This window comes from Eschrichtius robustus, chromosome 14, assembly GCF_028021215.1.
Source record: "Eschrichtius robustus isolate mEscRob2 chromosome 14, mEscRob2.pri, whole genome shotgun sequence".
Taxonomy (NCBI): domain Eukaryota; kingdom Metazoa; phylum Chordata; class Mammalia; order Artiodactyla; family Eschrichtiidae; genus Eschrichtius; species Eschrichtius robustus.
The window spans coordinates 4425141-4434423 of NC_090837.1; positions in this window are offsets into that span (position 1 = coordinate 4425141).

Genomic DNA, 9283 nt, shown 5'->3' on the forward strand with positions numbered 1-9283 from the left:
GTTTGGGAATAAAGACGTTTCTTCAGTACAGACCTGTTTTTCACTTAACAGCTGCACATTAGTGCCTGGGAAAGGGAAAAGATAGATAAAGAGAGAGAGAGGGAGAAAGAGAGGGAGAGAGAGAGAGAGAGAAATAATAGATAGATAGATGATAGATAGACATAATACACTGATAGGTAATAGATGACAGATAAATAGATAAATGATAGATAGATGATTGATAGAAAGATAGATAGATAGATAGATAGATACAAATAAATCTACATACAGTTGACCCTTGAACAACATGGGTTTGAATTTCATGGGTCTACTTATATGGGGATTTTTTTTTTAATAGTAAATAGTACACAGAATGTACAATACCAAGAGTGAACCCTAAAAGTATGGAATTTCATGTTTCTAATATGTCCATATAGGTTCATCCTTGGTAGAAAATATGCTGTTCTGGTGAGTGCTGTTGATAATGGGGGAGACTATGCACGTGAGAGGACAGGGGGTAGAAAGGAAATCTCAGTTTTGTTATAAACCTAAACCTGCTTAAAGATAAAGCTTAAAAAATCGTAAACAGTACAGCGCTACACCATCTGTAGTTGGTTGAATCCATACGTGTGGAACTACAGATGCAGAAGAACTGTGTATAGGGAGGACTTCACTATAAATTATACAAGAATTTTCAACGGCACGGAGGTTGGGTGCTCCTAATGGTTGCACTGTTTGAGGTTCAACCATAAATACATGCATTCATTCGTACATACATACACACATACAATCCTATATCATGTTTTCTTTGGAGCCCAACTCTCTTCATTCCATAGGATCATGTGATCCATCTATTATTGCATACGAAAGTCTCATCATTCTCAGTGCTGCGTAGTACTCCAGTGAGTGAATAGACCATGATTCAGCCATCCATTCTACTGTGGGTGTGCTTTTGGATACTTCCCTATTTGGCGCTGTGACAAGCAGAGCTGCCAGGGACATTCCGGGTGTGTCTCTTGGGGGATTGCACGTGCACTTCCAGGGTGCGTGCACACACAGGAGTCAGAAGGAATGCACGTGCACAGCTTTGGGAGATAGCACCTGAGAATTCATCAAAGGGCTGGTACCAATTCACTCTCCATCAGCAGAGAATATCAGGGTTCTGGTCACCCCTCATTCTTGCCAAGACTTTGCAAATTTCTTTTTCATCTGAGCCATCTTGGTGAGTGTATAGGGGTACTGCATTAGATTTCCCTTGGGAACCTTTCCTAGGTTTCTTGGCCACTTAGCCTCTTCAGTGAGGTGCCTGTTCAAGACATGGGCTCATTTTTTCTACTGAGTTTAGAGGGTTAGAAGTGAGGGTAGTTGTTACTCTTGGGGAACAGTAGGGATGGGAAGAGGACGTGAGTGGGTTTTCTGGAGGCCTGGTGATGTTCTGGATTTTTATCTGGGTGTTTGGAGTTTGTAAAGTTCAAGCTCTGCACATGTTCTGTATAAACTTACAAAAAGTTTAAAAGAAAAGTGAAAATTACAAAAAAAAAATAGTAACAAGAAGATGTTCATATGTTCAAACCCTGGTGGGTTGTACACAAAGGATTGGAGAGTGGGAAGCATGGGCTGGTACAGTTGACGGGGGTCAGGACATAGATGAGATCCTGACCTCATGGTCACAGGGTCTACAGTTCTATGACCATGTGTCTTTGCTGCCCAGCCTGGGCTGGAGGGATGGCGGCACTGCTCTGTGTTCCCAGATGCTCCTTCATCCTCACTCCACAAGCCATAATGGATGTCTTTCCAATCATTAATGTATTTATCACTCATCTGCTTGAAAACCCTCTATAGCTCCCAGGATCCACTGAATAAAGAACAACAGTTTAGCAATAACTCAGAAGTCCCTTCACGGTCTGGCTCCCATCAACCAACCACATCACACGTGCTTGTTCCCTGTGCCTCTTCAGCTCCTATCTTATAGGTGGGGTCATAAGTTACCTGGTTCTAAAGTGTAGGAGAATCTCCACTCTCTCCATTTTACATAGGGGATAATTTGGTACATGTGAGAAGGAAGTAGCCAGTCTAAAAGGAGGGAGAAAGCTAGAAACCTGTTACCTTTCTTTTTATCAATAAAAGATCATGAGAGCATTTATTACGTGACTCAAGAAAATATTCTTTCACTTTTCTATGTACTCTGAATATACTCGTATACTCTTCTCTTAGAAGCAACTGCTAGATAAACAAACAAACAATAAACGCCAAACCCATATAAGCACATGAGAGAAGATTAGATACAGGGAGGGGAGGGAGTGGGGTTGCCCTGCTGGTGGGGAGGAAGGGAACCCCCTCTGTCGTATGAATGCAGTCAGTATGGCCTGTTTTCCATTTTTCTTCAGTTTACAGGTCTCAAGCTCTACTCTTTGGGATACAGAATGCATTACTCAAGTCAATTACCTGTGTGCAGTCTCTTCTTCATCCCTCTCTTAGGCAAAATACTGATTGAAATTCGACCCGGAGTTACGCAGTCATGTCTGAAGGCCGTGGGCCCATAGCATTTGTGTGAATCTTGTTTGACAGATATGAGATGGTTCAATCCCAGATGCCTCCTCATGGTGCTATTCTAGATGCAGAGAGAAATATTATTGGAAGTATTTGTAATTCACAGCAAATGTCGTCAAAATGCCCCCCAGAAACACATATGGGCTCATGAGCTGGCTTTCCATCCATACAAAGGAAGTGACTGAAATTCTATCTTCAGTTATAAATTAACTTGGGGAATTTGGAAATATCCCACAATAGCTCTGTGCTGGAGATACTTGTGAATTTCAATCTGTCAATACCCACAAGTAATTCTGGGACATTTACAACACACAGACGCGGGAGCTCGGGACATCTGGTTTACCAGCCTCTCTCCCGCTAGTTGAGCTGGTCCGTGTGCTCCTATTGGCTGTCAGGAGCCATGATGATTTCACGCAGGTGGATGCCTGAGTCAAACACATTTAACTCAATCGATGGGGTTATTGTTCTGAGGCCAAAATGTCTCCAACTCATATCTTACTTTTGTTCCTCATATTATATGATGTGGTGTTAATTTCTGAGTGACAGCTTCCTCCCAGCTCTATGAAAACGATGGAGGAAATAAGAGAACGTCTGCTGAGCACTCCCCTGCCATACCTTTTCATTTCACCAGTCACACCACAGCAGCGAAACAAATATTACAGTCTTGTGTAAAGTTTTATAACTAATCCAATAAATGATAGGAGCCTCCTAGCCTCAGCAATTCTCACTTGGGATGTGCTTCTCCTCCAATATGTTTAATCCTCAATGATTGGTGTCGTGGTGCCACTAAGGTAAAAATCCTTAAAGAACCTGAAATTCATTAGGATATGGCCTTCATTACAGCACAGGAATGGTGGGCTGTAGTCATCTCCCTTCTATGGATTTAATCTGAACCCACATACAGGTATTTGCTGCAGGGGTCACTAATGTGAAAATGGAAAACCGTCAAAGGAAACTTGGAAACCCGGCTTGAAAACTGTGTTTGATTTCCTTCTCCTGTAGCACTGGAAGGAATGCCTGAGTCTCATTACTACCTTTCTTCTTGAAAAGATTGTGCACTTCGTCTTGGCTAATAACCAGTCAAGCCTGCATCCTGAGTTATCTCAACACGGCAAGCTCACTGTCAATGGAAATCCACCTGTAAAGAAGGAGAAAAATTCAGACTAGGTGATATCGCCAAAGTCCATCACTTAATCCATAAAGATTAAAGTTGTCACTCACTAACATGCACCTCTTACCATCCTGTTGAGGATTTCTTGAATTCAGGGAGAAACTGATGTCACAAAAATCTGATTTCTAGGAAAAAATAAGGAAGAAAAAATAAAAAGGGATATATGCTGTTTTGTTTCTTTTATGTTATTTTCTTTTTTAAAAAACTTATCTCAGCCCTTCCAAGCCCCCACCTAACTAGGGATCAGAGTTCTGCATTTAGATGGTCCAAAATCAGCTTTCTGAACAGGGGACACCTACAAAAGGATCATGCAGTTTATTCCCCAGGGAAATAAAAAGTAGCTATAAACCTTTACCAGGTGCAATGACAGCAATGAGACACCATCATCATCACCATCATCATCATCATCATCTAACTGTAAAAACAATCATGAACAAGGATTGTGTCTCCTTTATTCACTGTTGTCTTACTAGGCTAGGACTGCCATCAAAAATGCCATAGAATGTGTGGCTTAAGGAACAGAGATGTATTTCTCACAGTTCTGTAGGCTAGCTGTCCAAGACCAAGGTTGTAGCCAATTCAGTTTTTGGTGGGACTTTTCTCGACTTGAAGACAGCTGACTTCTTTTTGTGTGCTCACATCGCAGGGAGAGAGAGACAGAGACAGAGACAAAGAGATGGCAGGGCAGGGGGAGAGCGAGAGAGAGAGAGCGAGAGAGAGAGAGGAAGCGCTCTGGCATCTCTTCTTATAGGGGCACTAAACCTATGACCTCATTTAAACCTAATTACCTCCCAAAGGTCCCAACTCTAAATACCATCACATTTGGGGACTAGGGCTTCAGCATATGAATTTTGAGGGGACAAAACATTCAGTCCCTAGCACTGTCACCCCAAGTATAGGACAGTACTGGTGTGTAGTAGATGATTATCCAATATTCTGTGAAAGAAAGAAAAGAAAGAAAGAAAGAAAGGAAGAAAGAAAGAAAGAAAGAAAGAAAGAAAGAAAGAAAGAAAGAAGAAAGAAAGAAAGGAGAAAGAAAGAAAGAAAAAAGAAAAAAGAAAGAAAGAAAGGAAGAAAGGAAGAAAGGAAGAAAGAAAGAAAGAAAGAAAGAAAGAAAAGAAAGAGAAAGAAAGAAAGGAGGAAAGAGGGTTCCAAATTTGTTTTTTCTCTTCCCTTGGTACATACAAATCTGTATTAGATTATTTTTTTGCCAACTGAACCCCACCACTACTCCCTTCTAAGCCTGGGGACTACTTTCCAGAAATCTCTTCCACTGAGAGGAAATCAAATGAGATTGGGAAGGCAAAAATGAAGCAAAAGCCATTATCACCCCGAGCCCATGGTAGATAGTTGTGACGGCTTCACAGCACTCAGGACAAGCTCAGAGCAGCTTATCAGACTTCCTCTGAGTGCCACTGCTTCAGGCTGAAATCACTGTGACTTCCCCTCTGATCCCCAGCTGCAGCCTCCAGACCTTCCCTCTCCCAGGTCTGCCCACAGTCTAATTCCAATAGTAAACCTATTAAACCCCCCATACTTGATACAGACAGATATACTATCCAGACTGACACAAAATCCTAAAGGATTTTTTTGCTTTTGTTGTGTAATATTTTTATCTTCTTGGCATCTCCTCCCAAAATATTTTATCTCACAGAAGTCTTCCTAGCACCTGTTTTTTGAAGATAAAAAGATGATTGGGATTTGTATAGGTTAATGAGAGGAAGATTATACTAGCAGAGAGCACAGGACAAACAAGGTCAGACCCTGGGAATAACCACGGCATAAACAGGTATGAACAAAGGACATGTGTATACATTGTAAATGCGTTCAGGTGTGAGGCACACAAAACTCAGCCAACAAGAACAGGGGCCAATAGGAGCTTTCTCCTGTTATAATTGCTATCAAAGAGGAAAATGTTTCCCAGAAGGAACCAGAAGACATCTCCTAATGTCTGATTGGCCATAACATGGTCACATGCCCCATCTCTGGCCCAATCACTGACAGGGGAATGGGATTACCTGATTGGATTAGACCAATCATGAAACATCCCCTGGGATGGGGGTGGGGCTAATGTTGCCCGTCACTGTGGGTTCCCAACCTGGTCAGTCACAAAGCAGAGGATCTCTACACCAGGGGGTCAGGCATGATTCTGCGTGATAGACGGGTGGAGCTGAAATTACCTTACAACTCAAGGTGACTAAGTGATTCCCTTTCTATAACCCTTTGGAACCTTCTGCCTGCGTCGTGAGGAATTTGTTCGTTTGATGCCTATATATCTCTGAATCCTTTCTGATACTCTGGAAGCTTCCTTTCTGACATAAAGGAAGCAGAACTCAGGCTCAAAGCCTAAGGCAAGGGGGCTTCCCTGGTGGCGCAGTGGTTGAGACTCTGCCTGCCAATACAGGGGACACGAGTTCGAGCCCTGGCCTGGGAAGATCCCACATGCCACGGAGCAACTAAGCCTGTGAGCCACAACTACTGAGCCTGCGCGTCTGGAGCTTGTGCTCCACGACAAGAGAGGCCGCGACAGTGGGAGGCCCGTGCACCGCGATGAAGAGTGGCCCCCGCTCACCGCAACTAGAGAAAGCCCTCGCACAGAAATGAAGACCTAACACAGCCAAAAATAAAATAAATAAATAATAATTTAAAAAAAAAAAAAAAAAAAAAAAAAGCCTAAGGCAAGTGTCAGCATCTAGGTCATGATGTTCTGTATTTGTTTTATTTCCATAATTACCTACTAGTTTTGACACATGGTAATGGTTTTCCATTCATAGTATTTATGCAGTTTCCTGTTTTTAAAATTTCCTTTAAAAATACATGTATTTAAGTAAAATAAGAATTTTAAAGTAAATATTATGTAGATAATAGTACAAATATTATTGTAATGGTGGGAAAAGTTGTAAGAACACTTAAACAAAAATCTGAAATTGGAAAATGCTGATTAAACAATAGTAGAAGAGAAGGTTTGGGAGAGAAATAGGCGTGCAAGGCAACAAGACCCCTAAGGAAAAAATGAAATCTGCCTCTAGATTAAGTTCTAAGGCAAAATATATATTTCTTCCTTCTGACAGCATCTTACCCCACCACAATAAATCTCCAAACACACAAATTGTTGTAGATTTAAACATCAAAATACTGTGTTGTTTCAAAATTCACTTGAGCCAACGATGGCATTTTGCCACTAACAACAATAAAAATTCTTATTATTTCTGAAAACAGCCTGATATGTTCCAGGTCATTACTAACCATCTACTGATTTCTTGTTATGAAATTTGGAACTAAAATGACAGAAGAATACATGAACTGATATATGTGCATGTATAACACACACATCTACACACACATACACAGTGTTTTAAATAGTGTTTCTTCATTCTGGTGCATGCAAACAAAAGCTATTTTAAAAATCATGGTGGGTAATATCAATATTTCTCACCCAGAAGAATCTGCTTCTTGCTATATATTTAAAATAGGCTCAGAGGCATAAATATATTGATTCTGGTTATGACATATTTTAACAATGTTTTCCAGCCAGTAGACAGTCCCATTGGTGATGTAAAAAATGACTTTAGGTGACGCTCAGAGAGCATTTCATTTAACAACATAGGGTCACATCATGAGACATTTTATTTCATTTTCGATTTTTATTTCAATTCTCTTTCAACCTTCCACATGATATTGAGGAGAAAGTCTCATTTTGAGGGAGGGATGTCTTTGACATCTCCAGCCCTTACTGGTTTTCCTTTTCATCAGAGACAGCAGTGACCATCACAGCCAGTAGCTTTGGCGAGAATCAGGTGGCATTTCTTTAGACCAGTTAGAATGTTTAGCTATGATTAACATCTGAAGGGGGCAGAGCAGATGATGAATTGGCTTGCACAACCAGCAGTCTGGAGGAATGCAGTTCCCAGAGATCTCAGTCTGTGCTTGTACATGTGTTTGTTTGTTTTTCTTACCCGGACACATATAGTTACCTGGGCTTCAAACATGAAATGCTTACACACTAGCTTCCCAAGCAGGAAAGAGACGAACAGCAGAGCAACAAAAGTCTTTGAAAGGCTCTATCTTTTTCTTCTTGGAAAGTTTTTTTTTCCCCCCATATTTTGGTTTGTCTCTTTATTTTGTTTTCCCACAAGCTCTACTTTTGACTGCCCTTTCTGACTTTCTGGCCACTACTGGGTCACATGGTCACCCTTAGACCAATCGCAGGCAAGGGGGCTTGGTCTCCTTAGAATGAATCAGGCTTCATTCCTGGGACTGGGGGTGGCATATGGGACCACTCAATTGGGATCAGTTGGCAGGGAAAGAGGAGAAAGGGCTTTGGTTGGGCAATGAGGAGAGTGGGTCACATTTTTATCTGCATAATATTTTTCTATTTAATTTCTGTTTATAACAGTGATCTAAAACAGAAAAACGGTGAGATAATTAGAAGAAACACTACACTGACTCTATCTTATAAGGTAGCTAAAAATGTGGGCTTGTTTAGCCCTTAGAAGAGGTTGTGGTATTTCCATACTTTTGTCATTTTGAACTATTATTTTAGACACCTTTTCTTTGCTTACCAGATATTTTCTTAGTTTATAACTTTTCCTTGACCAAGTTGCCATGAATCTCAAATGAGGAGCATTTGAATTAATGAGGTGTATGGGTCATAAAGTGTTTTTTTCAGAGCAAGGGATGCCTTAATTATGTCTAGAGATACATGGAAAGCTCTCTGTTGCCTATCCCCAGCTATTCTACTTCTCCTCACTTTTGCTGATACAATTCACTCTCTTAGGGTCTTTCTGATCTCCTTTGTCAACAGCATGTGACCAAATCCTTGCCAAAGTTACCTGTGGGAAAATCTGATTGAGGGGTTCTATAAAGGTATTTTTTATTAATTAAAGAGACCCCTGACTTTGTCCTGCTTTTAACTATGATCAGATGAGGGTGTGATGCTTGGAGCGCTGGCAGCTATTTTGGTGTCATGAGATGGTGAACATAAGGACCAAGCTAATAGACTGAAGAAACTGGAGCAGAAAGATGGAAAAATCCTGGGTGTTTAAAGATATCTACAAGCTTCTGAACCAACTATGTGGTCACTCAGCTTTAGACCTGTGTTGTATGAAATAATAAAACCCTATTTTATAAATCCATCTACTTGAGTATTTGTTAGTGGGCACTGATACAAAGGAGCATTGGAGGATTCCCAATGAAACTGAGTTTCTAATGGTCAAATCCCCAAAACTATAATGCACAGGTGAAGAATATATTCTGGGCTCCCATGCAGTTTTCCCAGAGGTTCTAAAAACTGCAGAATGTTTCCTATTGCTTTAGCATGAAACTGACCTTAGCACAACTACCCTTTCTTTGACAGCGCAAATTTCACTTTTTCATGTGTATGTTACTATTGGCTTAGTTCATGGCATGCATTCAGCAAAGCATACAGACCCTTCCACCCCTCTATTCAACATTTCAGAGATCTGACCTGGATATGTGAGTTTCAATAAAGAAAGATTGCTAAATGCAGTCAAAACCATAGGGATGTGGAATTGAGTTATGGGGGTCAGGGAGTCTGGCTTATTTCTTTTTATTTCAGCAAAA